The sequence below is a fragment of the Mastomys coucha genome, unplaced genomic scaffold, assembly GCF_008632895.1.
Source record: "Mastomys coucha isolate ucsf_1 unplaced genomic scaffold, UCSF_Mcou_1 pScaffold20, whole genome shotgun sequence".
NCBI lineage: Eukaryota > Metazoa > Chordata > Mammalia > Rodentia > Muridae > Mastomys > Mastomys coucha.
Window position 1 is genome coordinate 141,278,151 of NW_022196903.1, and position 14,506 is coordinate 141,292,656.

Here is a 14,506-nt window from a genome sequence, read left to right on the forward strand (position 1 = left end):
ACCAAAAGGCGGCAACCAGTGTGCACAGAACGGTCTCACCCAGATCGCCTCATGGTAGGAATGTCCACAAGACTGGATGCTACAGACTAACGTTAGCCAAAGAGATTCCTCAGGGAAAGTACTACTGCAGTGCTTGTCTCTGAGTACAATGTACCTGAATCCATCCTCGATTGGAAACTGCACACTTTCTAGACAAGAGCCAGGATCTGCCTTCAGTCTTCTTCCCCATTCTCTCTTATTCCAGTTTTGCTCAGAGAGCTAACAGTGGGACAGAGAGCTAAGGGCAGGGAATGCATTCTCTGGGCCACAATCCATCTTCTGGGGGCAGCATGCAGTTCAGCTACACAGCAGTTTAGCAAACAGACAATCCCACCTCAGATTGCCATCCTGCCCCAGGCAGTCCCAGCTGTTGAGGGTGGAGAAGTCTTGATGCTTTCAGAGGTGGAGATGTGTATGATAGAAAGAAAACATGTAAATTACTTTCTTTCTATTCTATATAGAAAGGGGAATAAAATCTCCAGTTAAATATTGTCAAGAGATACCTTCCTATAATTTCCTTTCTACTTTTGTGTGGTCTATTTCTGGAGCATGGGTATGGTCCCATGAACTTGTTTATGGCCTTTCCAATTCTGTTTCCTGTCTCAGTTCCTCAGAGCTGATATAACAAAGAACCACAGGCTAGGTGACTTATAAACAACTTAGACTAGTTTTTTTTTTCCAGTTCTGGAAGGTTGGTAGTTCAAGGTGTTAGTATTTTGTTCTTTGGTGAGAATATGCTTCCTGAGTTGTTGATGGTGTTCTTTCACTGTGTCCCCCAGAGGTGAGGGAACTCTCTGGGGTCTTTTTGTTTGGACACTAATAAAAATCAACCCTTATGAGCAACTGGTTCTCAAAGGCTCCACCTCCTCATGCATCAGATTGGCTGTTACACTTTAGGAAGAGTGTGAGCACCCAGTTTGTAGTCTTCTAAAAGCCTCTTTCCTGGCTTTTTTTTTTTTTTTTGAGAACTTTATGTGTGAACATTCTATTTATATTATTTCTATCCATCTTAGTTACATTTCTATCCAAGTGTTAAAACACTATGACTAAGGCAACTTATAAAAGAAAGTACTTAATTTGACTTATGGCTTTAGAAGGTTAGAGTCCATGATGGCAGAGGGAAGAAACAGCAGAGAGTTCACATCTTGATCCAGAACTATGAGGCTGAGGGGCACCTTGGGAATGGTGTGGTCTTTTGAAACCTCAAAGCTTATCTGTAATGACATACTTCTTCCAACAAAGCCATACCTCTTAATCCTTCCCAAAACAGTTCCACCAACTGGGGACCACTTGGTTTTTGAATATATGGTTCAAATATGGTTTGGTTTACTCAAATATATGAGATGTTATGAGGTGTTCTACAAACCACCTCACCATTTCTCCTTTTCCCCTTTCCAACTCCTTTGGCGACCCTTACTCATTCAAATTCATGGTCTCTTATTCTTTATTATTGGCACATATATGTATATATCCATATACATTTGTAAATGACAACCTCTTTAGTTCATTTAGTTTGTGTGTGTGTATGACTGTGTTTGTTTGTGTTTATGTGTGTGTATGAATATGAATGCCTGTGCTTATTTGTGTGTGTGTATGTATGATTGTGAGTGTTTGTGTTTGTTTGTGTGTGTGTATACCTGTATTTGTGTTTATTTGTGTATGTGTATGACTATGTGATTGTGTTTGTGTGTGTGTGTACCTGTGAGTGTTTGTATTTGTATATATGTATTTGACTGTGTGTTTGTTTATTTGTGTGTATATCTGTGAGTGTTTGTGTTTATTTGTGTGTGTGTATGACTGTGTATTTATGTTTATTTGTGTGTGTATATGCCTGTGAGTGTTTGTTTGTGTGTCTGTGTGTGTGTACCTGTGAATATTTCTTTGTGTTTGTGTTTGTGTTTGTGTGTTCAAGACTGATCGATTAGGCTTGGAGAATGTACCAAAGGTTTTTGTCACTAGAGAAGACTGATTCTCTCTTTTTCACGTTTCCTTAATTGCCTGTAGTTCTTCACTTAGGGGTGGGACTCTGTGAGATTTCCTCTATGTACAGTGAGATGTAAACTCGTGTTGGCATTGTATAGGCCTTGTATAGGTAACCATACTGCTAGCGTTTCATGAATACATAGCCTTCCTGTCAAATGTAGAAGATCCTTTCTCTCAGCAGGTGTGTTGGTCCTCTGGCTCTTACAACCTTTTGGCCCTCTCTTGCCTGATGTCACCTGGGTTCTTTATGACCAGTTGTGCATTTCCATGATCATCTCTGCTACAAAAGAAACTTGTTTGCTGAAAATGTAGCTCTTGTGGCAAGAGCTACATTTATCTGTGCATATGAAGATAAATATTCAGAATGAAGTTAGAAATTATACTGGCTTAATAAAATGGCAGCAATAGATGCTCCTCCAGGGTCTGCGGACCTTACCAGTCATGTGTTGTTGGTTGAGTTTATGGTGCCAGGCAGGATATCTTTATTATTGAATGGGCCTTAGTTCCAATAGAGCTGTTGGCTATCCTAGGGGTGTTACTGCTTTTGCACCCTGGGGTATATCTTGGTGTGGTGGTCCTTGTTGTTCTTAGGCCCTCACAGCTGGGTAGGACTCTTGATAGATTCCCTCCCTTGGCAGCTTGTATAGCAACTTCAGATGAAAGCTAGTCTTCAGAGAGGAGTCCAGCAGCTCAGTTCCTCCAAACTCTACATCCAGAATATGTGGTATTCCCCAAGTCCTTTTCTAATTACCCAAATCTACTACCACGTGGACACCAAAGAGAGAGAACAGACTTGTAACACCATAGGAAATAAATGAGCACCTCGACCTTGTTTCAGCCACCCCATCCCTGCTGCATTATTCGAGGTGAAAACTAATTAACTAATTGTTTTGTCTGGTTACTTTAAGTGTTTGTCTCACACAGGGTAGGTGAGTATCAGCCTTACAATAGATGAAGTAAGTTTGAAGGGTTGGGTCACTTGTCTGAACTGTCAGGCTGGTGCATATCAATCCAAGTTTCAAAGTCCTGACTGAATGCAATGTTCTTAGCCGGTCCACCACTCAGCTTTGAATATTTCTCCTCTTCCTGGCACCGTTGCAGGCTTTTCTTTCCTTCCATCCCACTCCTCATTTTCACTCCTTCCTCTCCATCAGATAATTATAGAAACCAAAAGAGGTAACGTTTCATTAAACTCTACCAGCTAAAAAGGTAAAAGCTAAGAATACCGACAGCACTAATGTCCTCTCTCTCATGTGTTTGGAAACAAACGTTCAGTTTTATGATGGCTCAAGAGCTGAGCCAGCGTTCTCCCTTAGGCATTTTGCACAAGGCCTCCTCCAGGTTTAAATGGTGACAATATTTCTTGGACATCCTCAAAGATTCCAGGCATGGCAGAAAGCTTGCATTTTATTAGAGAGCGGGTTCCTAATGGCTCGCCGCCTGCCAACAACAGCACCATCGGTGGTCCTCGGCAGCTGCAGAGGCAGGGCTTCCAGTTGCTGCCCCTCCCCCAATGACAGAGAGCAAGTGTCCAGAGGTGTCCACGATCAAGACTGTTTAGCAAACAGAGATGAATGCTGAGGCGTTGAAGTAGATGGAACAGATCTAATATCCCCGAAAGGAAGAGGGCAAAGTGTCCTGTGTGCTGTAAATCATGTCCTCAGTGCTCTCTGTCAAGCATTGCTTCCGTGGTCGGAGCTGGAGTGCTTCAGCTGGTTCTCCTGGGTCAGGGTGGTCTGTGAAAGAGAAGGGCCTCCAAATTTCAAAGCTACATGGGTGTGTGAAGCGCATGGCTCTGGTTGAGGGACCAGGCAAAAGCAACACAAATTTACAATGCGCTAATCCCACCTACAGACCTTTCCCTGATGCCAGGCCTGTATTAAATTAGGGTGGAAAATTCTGACCCATTCAGTTCGCTGCAACTCCTCTGTGTGGGGCATTTACAGTACATGCCTGGCAGATGTGTGGGGGCCGTTACTAGAGGTTTTCTTGAATATATAATCTCTATCTAAAATACTAATATTTAACCTTTTCCCCAGCAATACACTGGAAAAGTACCATTCACCAAGCGAGAGTTGAGCCCTGTCTTCTACCTTCTAGCAGCTCCTTCTCTATAGGCGTGGGTAGAGGCCCCTGTGCACCACAGCCTCCAGACTCCACCTCAGGTGTCAGCTCTTTCCTGTTGCCTCTTTGCTTGCCAACCTCTGGTTTGGATTCTTGCATTGGTTTCCCCGTTGGGGAAATTGTGTAGGGTTTAATGCTGCTGCTGAACCTTTTTAAAGAGGTCATTTTGAGCTTGTATGTAGCTCAGTGGGAGGATGTGTAATGCCCTGGCTTCAATTCATGATGCAAAATAAATTAAGGAATAAACATAAATGATACACACATAAATTCTGGTTGTTGTTTTCTGAGTACCTCATACTTGAAGTTAACCATGCCTCTTTCCAAGACCAGCTCTGGGAATTCCTTAGATGTATGTGTCTGTGGGTGGGTGTGCCACATGTGTGCAGATGCCCTGAGAAGCCAGAAGAGGTTATCAAATGTGTTGGGCCTGGAGTTTTAGGTAGTTTGTAAACCTCCATGTGGGTGCTAGGAACAGAATTCAAGTCCCCTGCAAGAGCAACAAGTTCATTCTTAGCCACAGAATCATCTCTCTGGTCCCTAAAAGCATTTTCAAATGCAAACTTCACTAAAGCATTATGGGCCTTACAGAATACAGGGGTTACTGAGACAAATACCTTGTCTAGAAATCAACCAAAGGCAATCCCACAAGGAGAAAGGTTTTTTAAAAGCAAGTGAACAAGTGTAACAAAGAGTGCAGGGCGTAGCCAGTTCTCAATATGCAAGAGAATGAGTCTGAGACCTGGCTTCATGCTATACAAAATTAACCTAAAACGGCCTTAACATAATCATACAAGCTAAAGGGCTGAAACCGCTGAAAAAAAAAGGTAGTAGTGTGTTCTTGCTGTCTTGCATTAGGTAATCGTTTCTTTGAAATGACATAAACACCTGAAAGAAAAAAGCTAAATTGCTCTTGAAAAAAAAATGAGAGATAAATTCCATTTTACTACTGCCCTTTCATATTGATCAAGCTGATTTTTATGCCAAATTTGATACTGATTTTTATACAGCAAACTGTGGCTCATGATGCGTTTGAACAGCAGCTTACCTCAGGACACACCACACTAGGCCCAAACATTTCCACGTGTAAGAGGTTTAATTGTGAGAGAGAGAGAGAGAGAGAGAGAGAGAGACGGGTTGGTGGCAGAGAGAGAAGAGGGGGAGAGAGAGAGAGAGAGAGGGAGGAGCGTTCCATGTATATATGTGTGTGTGTGTGTGTGTGTGTGTATACATATATATGTATATATATACACACACATATATATGTATATATATATATACACATACATACACACACACACACACACACACACACACACACACACACACACACATATATATATATATATATATATATATATATATATGTGGTAGCCACAGGTAAAGGTGGGAGGTTAGCCCAATGGATTTTGGAGGCCCCGATGCTTCCAAAGCTCATGTAGTAAAATGCCAGGAACAAACTTAACATGATGTAAGAGGCACACTGATGGCAAAGATGGGGGGTTGCAAAAATTCTCTTTGATGGCAGATCAAGAGATGGAAATAACAGTTCAGAAGCTTTTAGCTGCCCTTGTCAGGGTAGTTTCTTTTTCCCTCACAGAAACTGGTAAAGAAACCAGGACAGTAACTAAAACATGTCACACAAAGATGATCCATCACAGAGAAAACACAAGTGCATACTTTAAAGCCAATCAAAAGGCAATACTGGATACTGGATAAATTTAACAGTATGATATTCCAGACGAGACCCAATTTCAGGGTGAGTGAAAGGATCCTTGCTCTTCTTAATGAGGAGGTGGAGGCCTGAGAAATTACCCTTGGGTGACTCTCTGGACTCACAGAACTTGAACAACAGTGGTGGTTGATAATGCAGACTGTAGACTGTGCCTGAGGCTACATCACTGTGGCTTCATTACATGTGACACACACCATATTGTGGTGGAGAATGCTCATAAAGGGGGAGGCTACTCTTGTGCATAACAGGTGTATGGAAAATCCTTGTGATCTCTCAATTTTGTGGTGAACCCAAGATTGCTCTAAGTATATAAAGGTTACTGAAAATAAATCTTCCAGGTCAGATATGTCTGGGAGCTCACATAAAAGGCTCTAAAAAGACCTGCAAAAGATCCAGCATGGGTCCACCTCAAGCCTGGGTCAGATACATCTGGGAGCTCACATAAAAGGCTCTAAAAAGACCTGCAAAAGATCCAGCATGGGTCCACCTCAAGCACACAACCCTTCCTAGCACCGGTTACTCTCATGGAACTGGACTCCACAGACATGGGACAGGAATGGGGATGGGAGTGGGAGTTGGGGGAGTGGTCTGGCTCATGTGGGGGAGTGGTCTGGCTCATGTGGGGGGAGTGGTCTGGCTCATGTGGGGGGAGTGGTCTGGCTCATGTGGGGGGAGTGGTCTGGCTCATGTGGGGGGAGTGGTCTGGCTCATGTGGGGCCTCTATATCTAAGGGAACCCATGCACTAGCAACAGTCAACTGAGACCTTGCGATTGTTAAACATTCCAGGTTTCCTCATTGTGTCAGTACAAAACAAAGATTTTGAGCAGCAGAAACAGGATCACTGTTCTGTTATTAGAAATTCTTCCCCTCTCAAGGCAGAGGCTCCTCTATGGAATACACAGAGGTGAGCAGTTGAGAGTGCTCTGGTCTGTTCATTGCACCCATGGACAGACTGTGCAGAGGGAAGCAGACTTGGATCACAGCTCATATGTCTGTAGGCTACCACTTTTTATTGGTTTTAAGTAGAGACTTTGAACACAGTGGTCTCATCTTCACAACTAAACTTTAGCATGAAAGAGAAAACACTCTATAGAGGGCAAAAGGTCCTGTAGCAAAGGTTAGCTGTTAGGGGTCCCTGCAGGTTTTCTGGATGGCAGGAAAATGGTTCATGAAGACACAAGAATGAAACTCAGTTCAGCCTAACTTAGATGCTGATGCTGGGACAAACTTTGAGAGTCTGACACCAGCTCATTTATTTGAGCTATATTTAAGCACACCATAATTTTGGGGAAAAGGTTTTTTGATAACAATTAACTGGTCCCGCTTAAGACATGTTTACACTGAAGATCTTTACAAAGTGCGTATAGCTTCTTCCATAAATGTGGGTTCTATTGACCTAGAAACAATGCTCAAGATTTAAAGGTCTAGGGAGATTGACTAAGGTAATGCCTGCTCCTAAGACAACAGTCTCTTAGGCTGTTGTAAAGCACAAATGACATCTCTCACAAGAACAAATTTTAATGGCCTAGAAGTGGTGCTCGGGTTTTAGGAGGAAAGAGTCTGAGATTGGGACAAACTTCGAGAGTCTGACACCAGTTCATTTATTTGATTTATATAATATTCTGGAGGATATGGGAGGAGCCTGGCCCAACAGTAGCAAAGGACTACCATGTTGGAACCTACATTTCCCCAGAATTCCAGGGGAAACAGCCAAATATCTTCTCCCTTTGGAACAGAAGCTGCATGTTTAACTTGCCATGGCTTCTCCCATGATTACCTGTGTACACAAGGACTATTTGCCCCCTAAAACTTCCCATTTCTGATACAACAGTCACAATTTTACATGGTGGTGGATTTGCACTTGCCTATTTACAGTTTCACTATACATTTTAAATCAAAATATAGTGAAGGGTAATTTTGTCTTTGACTTGAATTTTCCTGTTATAATTTTATAGGGCTTTGTGATACTAATGTGATATGAATTCTATTTAAAGTGTATTATAGTTGAACTCAAAAGGCCAGACAGCATTTAAGTGAAGCTTTTGTTGTATACATTTTATACTTTACACAACTACCTACCTATCTATCTATCTATCTATCTATCTATCTATCTATCTATCTATCTATCATCTGTTCTTTTCCTACTTCAGCTCCTTAAGTGCTGTCTTGTAAGTATGAGATAACATGCTTGGCCAAGAATGATACACTATTAATCATTCAACTATTTAAAGATCATAATAGCTTCCTATTTGTTCCTATTTGTTGATCCATTAAAGATCAATAGCTTCCTATTTGTAGATAATACTTGACTCCCTAATCTAATGTGGTACAGGTACTTATAGGAGTGTTTCTCCTCCTGAAGACAAGTTTGTTGTATCACAAGGCAAACAATAGACCTAAACACATTTATCCTGCTAAACAGGCAAATCCCCAAGCAGAAAACAGTGAAATTGCTAAGCTAAGCTTTCCCTAAATTTATTAATCAGGTTTGGCATCTAATGTTAATTCTACCAATCACAGTCTGTGTGGTCTTGGTAGCTGATAGGACCTTTCTTAGTCTATGTGTCTAATTGATATAATTAGTCATATAGACAATTGTACTCTCTCCTTGCAGCCCTGGTATAAGGACTAATGATAACCTTGAGAGGACACAGTTGAGGGATTCACAGCATACATTCAACAGACCATAACTATTATAGTTGATTACAGAAGTTCATAGAAAATAAATTTAGTAATATGCATCAAAACCATAACATGTTCACGTTACTTGATCCCAAAGTTGACCTCTGAGCTCCACAAGCACATGGAAGAAAGTGTATCATTACATTGACGAACTAAAGAATGGCCTAGTTTCCACAAAGCACAGTGACCGTTTGGACAACAGTTTCCTTTTAAATGTGTCTTAGGCCAGGCGAGTGACACACACCTTCAATCTCAGCACTCAGGAGGCAGAGGCAGTCACAGATCTCTGTGACTCTGAAGCCAGCCCATGCTACTACATAGTGAGTTCATAGGCCGGGCAAAGTTACATAGTGAGATCCTGTCTTTTTTTTTTTTTTTTTTAAATGCGTTGTTTCAATGCTGTGCATCAAAGGATAGAATTAGCAGAGTGAACAGACAGTGTGAAGATGGGAGATGACTTTGGAAATCACATATCTGACAAGGGGATAATAGCAAAACAAACAAACAAACAAACAAACAACAAAGAATGCTACAAACCAGGAACAGAAAGATGACTTAGCTGATCTAAACATGGACTGAGGAATGGACATTTCCCTAGATGATATACAAATGGGGCAACAAGCATGTGAGTAGCTGTGTAATATCTTTTCTACAATCTTAATGAAAATCATAGCAATTCATTGTCCCTATTATCAAAAAGTAAAAGATAATGTTGATAAAGACTTGGAGATACTAGAATCCTTGTGCTGTGTTGGTGGGAATGAAGATGGCATAGTTGCTAAGGAAAAGAATGTGGAGTTCCAAATGAGCAAAGAAACAACAGTAGAAAACTAAAACAAGAAAACCTGATTGTGATGTTATGAGGCTGAGACGGCTACCTGTAATTACCAACCTGATACAATTTAGAATCATCTGGAAAAGAGTCTTGGTAAGGGATTGACTTTATTGAGAGGGCCTGTGAGCATGTCTATGGGACATTGTCTTGATTATGTTAACTGAGATGGGAAGACTCAGCCCACCATGGGCGGCATCATTCTCTAGTCAAGGGACCCAAACTGTAAGAGTGGAAAAACAGCTGAGCACAAGCAAGCAAGCAAGCAAGCAAGCAAGCAAGCAAGCAAGCAAGCAAGCAAGCAAGTAAACAAGCAAGCAAGCATGTGTGCACTTATTTCTCTGTGTTCCTGACTATGAATGTGATGTGATCAGCTTTTAAAGTTCTTATCTTGATTTCCCCCCAATGGTGAACTGTAACCTTGAAATACAAGCCAAATAAGCCTTTTCTTCCCTGAGTTGCTTTTTTGAATGAAGTATTTTTATCATAGCAACAGAAAGAAAACAAAAATGAGAGTATATATCCAGAGGAACTGAAAGGGTGGTAGAAGGCTATTGGCATACCCAGGGTCACAGCAGCATTAGTCACCATAGACAGTAGGGAAAAGCAACATAGATGTTCACTGATGGATGAGCGAATAAACAAAATGTAGCAGTTGGATACAATGTTTATCCCTAAAGTGGAAGGAAACCCTTATCCTGCTATAGCCTGGAAGACCTGAGCATGTTACATAAAGTGAGCTAGCCACAAAAGACAAATGCTGCATGACTCTGCATGTTTGGGGAACCTAGAGTCGCCAGAAGCACAGAGAGTGGAATGGGATTGCCAGGTTCAGGGGCACATGTGATTGTTGGAAGAGTTTGAGGACTGCCAGATTTACCTGTTCTGGAATTTTTCACAGAAACACGAGTCACAGAATTGGTTGCATACTTAGAAATGAGTGAGATGGTTAAAAAAGTGTTACATGTCCATTACAGTTACTAGTTGAAAAATATGTGGAGAAGTTAGACCAATACAAATTGAGTGCTTCTGAATGCAAAGTGAGAGATGGTGCTGAGAAAGGGAAGGCTGAAAGGGTCCATCGAACTGTACTGTGGGAGACACAGAGAAACCATAGAGAGGGGGAGACAAGGTGGAACTCACCTGTGCTTGAAAAGGTCCTCCTGACAGCGGTGTTGGAAGGATCAGAAGCAAATTTTATGTCTGTATAACTACGTAAAAATATGTAGGAAAAACTACAGGGGACAAGCACAGGATCAGTCTTTATCCTCCCTTAAACGTTTTCCTGTTTTTGTCTTCTCTAAGCCGCTTTAGTGTGTGGCTAACAAGAGCTCACAGAAATCCAACACATTTGGGTCTTTCCAGGGTGGCTGACTCCAGTGCTGCCACCTACTGGTCACTCCCGGGCCGTCATGGATTTAAGCTTGCCCAAGTAATTACAATTTAAGAATAAGGCTGAAATTGTTTTAGTAAATTACCTTAAGATGTATCTTTCACAGACCGGCCCTGGTGGACTCTGCCTGTAAGTCTAGTCGCTCCAGGGGCTGAGGTGGAATGACCGAACCTTCAGCACGTGGCCTGGACAATAGAGAGGGCAAGGCCAGTCTGGGCAACTTTGCCAGAGTCTGTCTCAAAATTATAAGTAAACGGGAACTGCTGATGCAGCCCAGAGGTGGAGCACTTGCACACATATAGGAAGCCCTGAGTTGTTGGGCTTTGTTTTTGTATCTAGGTAACATAAATCACATAAAAAGCAGAGAAACGTATAAATGAATGTCTACCCCAGAGCCACCTTCTTAGAATAAGAAGATTACAAAGCAGAAGCATCATCCATGGCCTGGATTCTGACAGGGGTCCCTCGGCATATTGACAGGGAGCAGAATAGAGAAAAACCTGGGGGATTTGATTTAAATTAGTTTGGAAAGTACTGGGTTTTTAAAAGTAAAGCAAGGTCATTTTCTACAGAATTCCTCAGGAATTTCCCCAGCTGAACACAGGGATTTGTACCAGGCCATGCCTTTTGGGAACGTGTGTCAGTTAAGACATTTCTGGGAACACAGACACTGACCCATGTCATCTTGCCTGAACTCCAGAAAAAGACCAGTAAGTTTTCACGTCATTTCAAGAGGGCAGGATAACTTCAAATATTAGGTAAAAAAGCAATAGGGATTAATAATCGTAGTGGCAAGTTGATTGGAGCCAATGGGCATTTCAAGTTCAATAATCATGGCATGGTATGAATCTATTATGCATATGCTAATTTTCTCCATAATATGGCTGTGTGAATCGGTCCATGGTTTTCTCTATCTTGGCCATTTTCAAATGTATTGTGGCTGTGTTGTTGTGATCTCTTGCAGATTCCCGGAGGAACAAGGCAGAGAATAAATCTATTAATCTCAAACGAACTGCTCTTAACAGTCTGCAGTGCTGACTCAGTAAGTATTGGCCATTTCTTTTGGTTCTTTCTCAAAGTTAACATTGATTAATTCTGAGATTAGGCGTTTAGTATTGACGTAAGCCAGAAATTGAACTACAGCCATCCCATATTTATAAGTCCAGTCATTTCAAGGCTGTCCTGTGGTACAAGGCTGGGTCGGTGATGATGTGATGGATTGGAAGATGGGAGGGAAAAACATTTTGAAGCAGCTGGACCTTGAGCATGATTCAGAGGAGAAGGCTGTGGTTGGGTTGTTGTTCCAGAGATATGGAAGAAACTAAGCAAAGACTCAGAGCCAGGAGAGGAAGAACCCAGGGCAAAAGGAGCTGCACAACAACAAGTGGAGCTGGTCTGGAAAGTGAAGGCCAGGATCGAGGGAATTATGAAGACAGCCAGAGGCTTTGAAAGAAAGACTCAGATATGTGGGTTTGGCTGGAGGTGTAGTCACAGTAAAGCTCCAGGTCGTTAGAGGATAAGGTCGATGTGATAAACATGGGAAACAGAGAAAAAGAGGAAGATAATGACTGCGTAAGTGTACAGTCCTACAAGCACAGTGAGCACTAACACATTTATAATAGACTTGAAATTGAGTAAGTGGGTATTTGTTGGATGTGTGCACAGGAATGGGTGAGGATTGACCAAATAAAGGAGAATTACAGAATTAGTTATAGGAACATATAATCAACACAGAGTCTGTCAGAGACTTCCTGGGGGAGACCCAAGGGGAATAATAGTAATTGCAAACACACATGTGGGAATGAGGTAAGTACAATGCCAGCCACTCCAGTGAAGAAGTCACAGCAAAAGAGGGAGTGCACATAAGATCCCTGCTTAGGAAGAAGGAGTGCACATAAGATCTTTCTTAGAAAGAGGGAGTGCACATAAGATCCTGCCTAGGAAGAGGGAGTGCACATAAGATCTTCCTTAGAAAGAGGGAGTGCACATAAGATTCTTGTTTAGGAAGACAATACATTCACACTCCCCAACAAATACTTACTGCATGTTGTACTATTGGTAGAGTAAAAGATATAGTTCCTGTAAAATGTGCAATCTCTTGAGATAGGGATATGGGGGAAACAACCAGCAGTTAACAGCACAAGAGAACACCTGCGGGGAAAACCAATGCAGAGCCAGCCTGGAGGGCTGGATGGGAGCATGCCCAGTAGGGAACAGTCCTCAGGGAGAGGTGGGCCACAGCATATTAGTGGGGTAGGCATGCCTAATAAGAATCAGTACCTGATCACATCAGGGAACACTGACTCTTCTGGTTTTCAATATGGCTTTTCTTTAGCACAACTGGGGATGTCAATCAAGTCTGTTGACAGAGAATAACGTAATTGACCTGGAAGAGAAGGGAGCTCCTGACAGCCACAGAGCTCCCCCCTCTTTTCTTCCCCCCATGTTGAATGCATGCTTGCAGATTGCTGATTTGAGGAATGCTAGTAGTTGGTGCATTTGTATTTTAGAATATTTTCATGACAGTTATATGTTTTTTGGGGGGGAAGTCAGAGGACAATTTGTGAAGGTCAATTCCCTCCTTCCATCATGTGGGTCATGGGGATCAAATGGGTTATCAGGTTTGGCTGAAAGCATTTTTTTATTTGTTGAGCTATCTGTTGGCAAGATGTCAAATGTCTTGATTTCATCGGACCCTGCACTGTGCTGTAGAAGCCTCTAAGGGGGACCATGCAAGACATATTGGGTTAGGGATCAGGTGCTAGGAGAATAGGTTGTAAGAAATTTGAAGAAGAGTGTTGATTCTGATAGGCTTGGTGATGCAAGGACCCTTGAAAGCCTATGCACGACTGCCTTTAAAGTATGGTTTCCTTCACTATCATGGATAGCTTCATTCCTGCAGAAAGGGAGATGTGAAAATGCTGACCCTTCTCTAGAGCACAAGATAGCAAAGGAAACAAAAATCTATCCCAGGAGGATCAGAAAAAACAGAGAAGAGGTTGTTGTTTTCTGAGATAGGGTCTCTCTGTGTAGCCCTGGCTGGCCTGGAACTCGCTATGTAAACTTGGCTGGCCTCAAACCCACAGAGACCCACCTGCTTCGGATCCAGAGAGCTGAGATTACAGAAGTGTGCAACTACACCTGACAGGATTGTTGTTTTTATTATTATTTATTAATTCTATATAATAATGTATTTTCTTATATCATATATATTATATATGGTGTATTTTGACCATATTCACCCCCACATTGCCCTCTATTTTTGTCTTAACTCCTATTGGTTCCCTTTCTCTTCCCAATTCACATCTTTTTGTTGGATGGTGACCCAGTGAGTTTAATTAAAGTTGTTTACAGAAGCACAAGGGCTTTACCAGCTGTCATACTACTCTTCCTCTCTATCAATCACTAGCTGCTTGTAAATCTCAGAAGAGTAGCGTTCGTAAGCCACTCCCTACTTGACGACTGCTGTGGATACACTATATACAGAGTAGAGAGTTCTACACTTCCTCCAGCTCCTATGTTCTTTCCGCCCTCTTTTCCATGATGTTCCTTCAGCCTTGAAAGGTGATGACAGAGCGATCCTACATGGCTAAGAACTCAACAGTCTCTTCCTTTTTTTTTTTCATTGTAGTAAGGCTGTAGTTCAATGACACTCACATCACCAAAGGATTTTACCTCCATTGTAGCTTAGCTGAGAGTTGATAGTTCTGCTGCACCAAG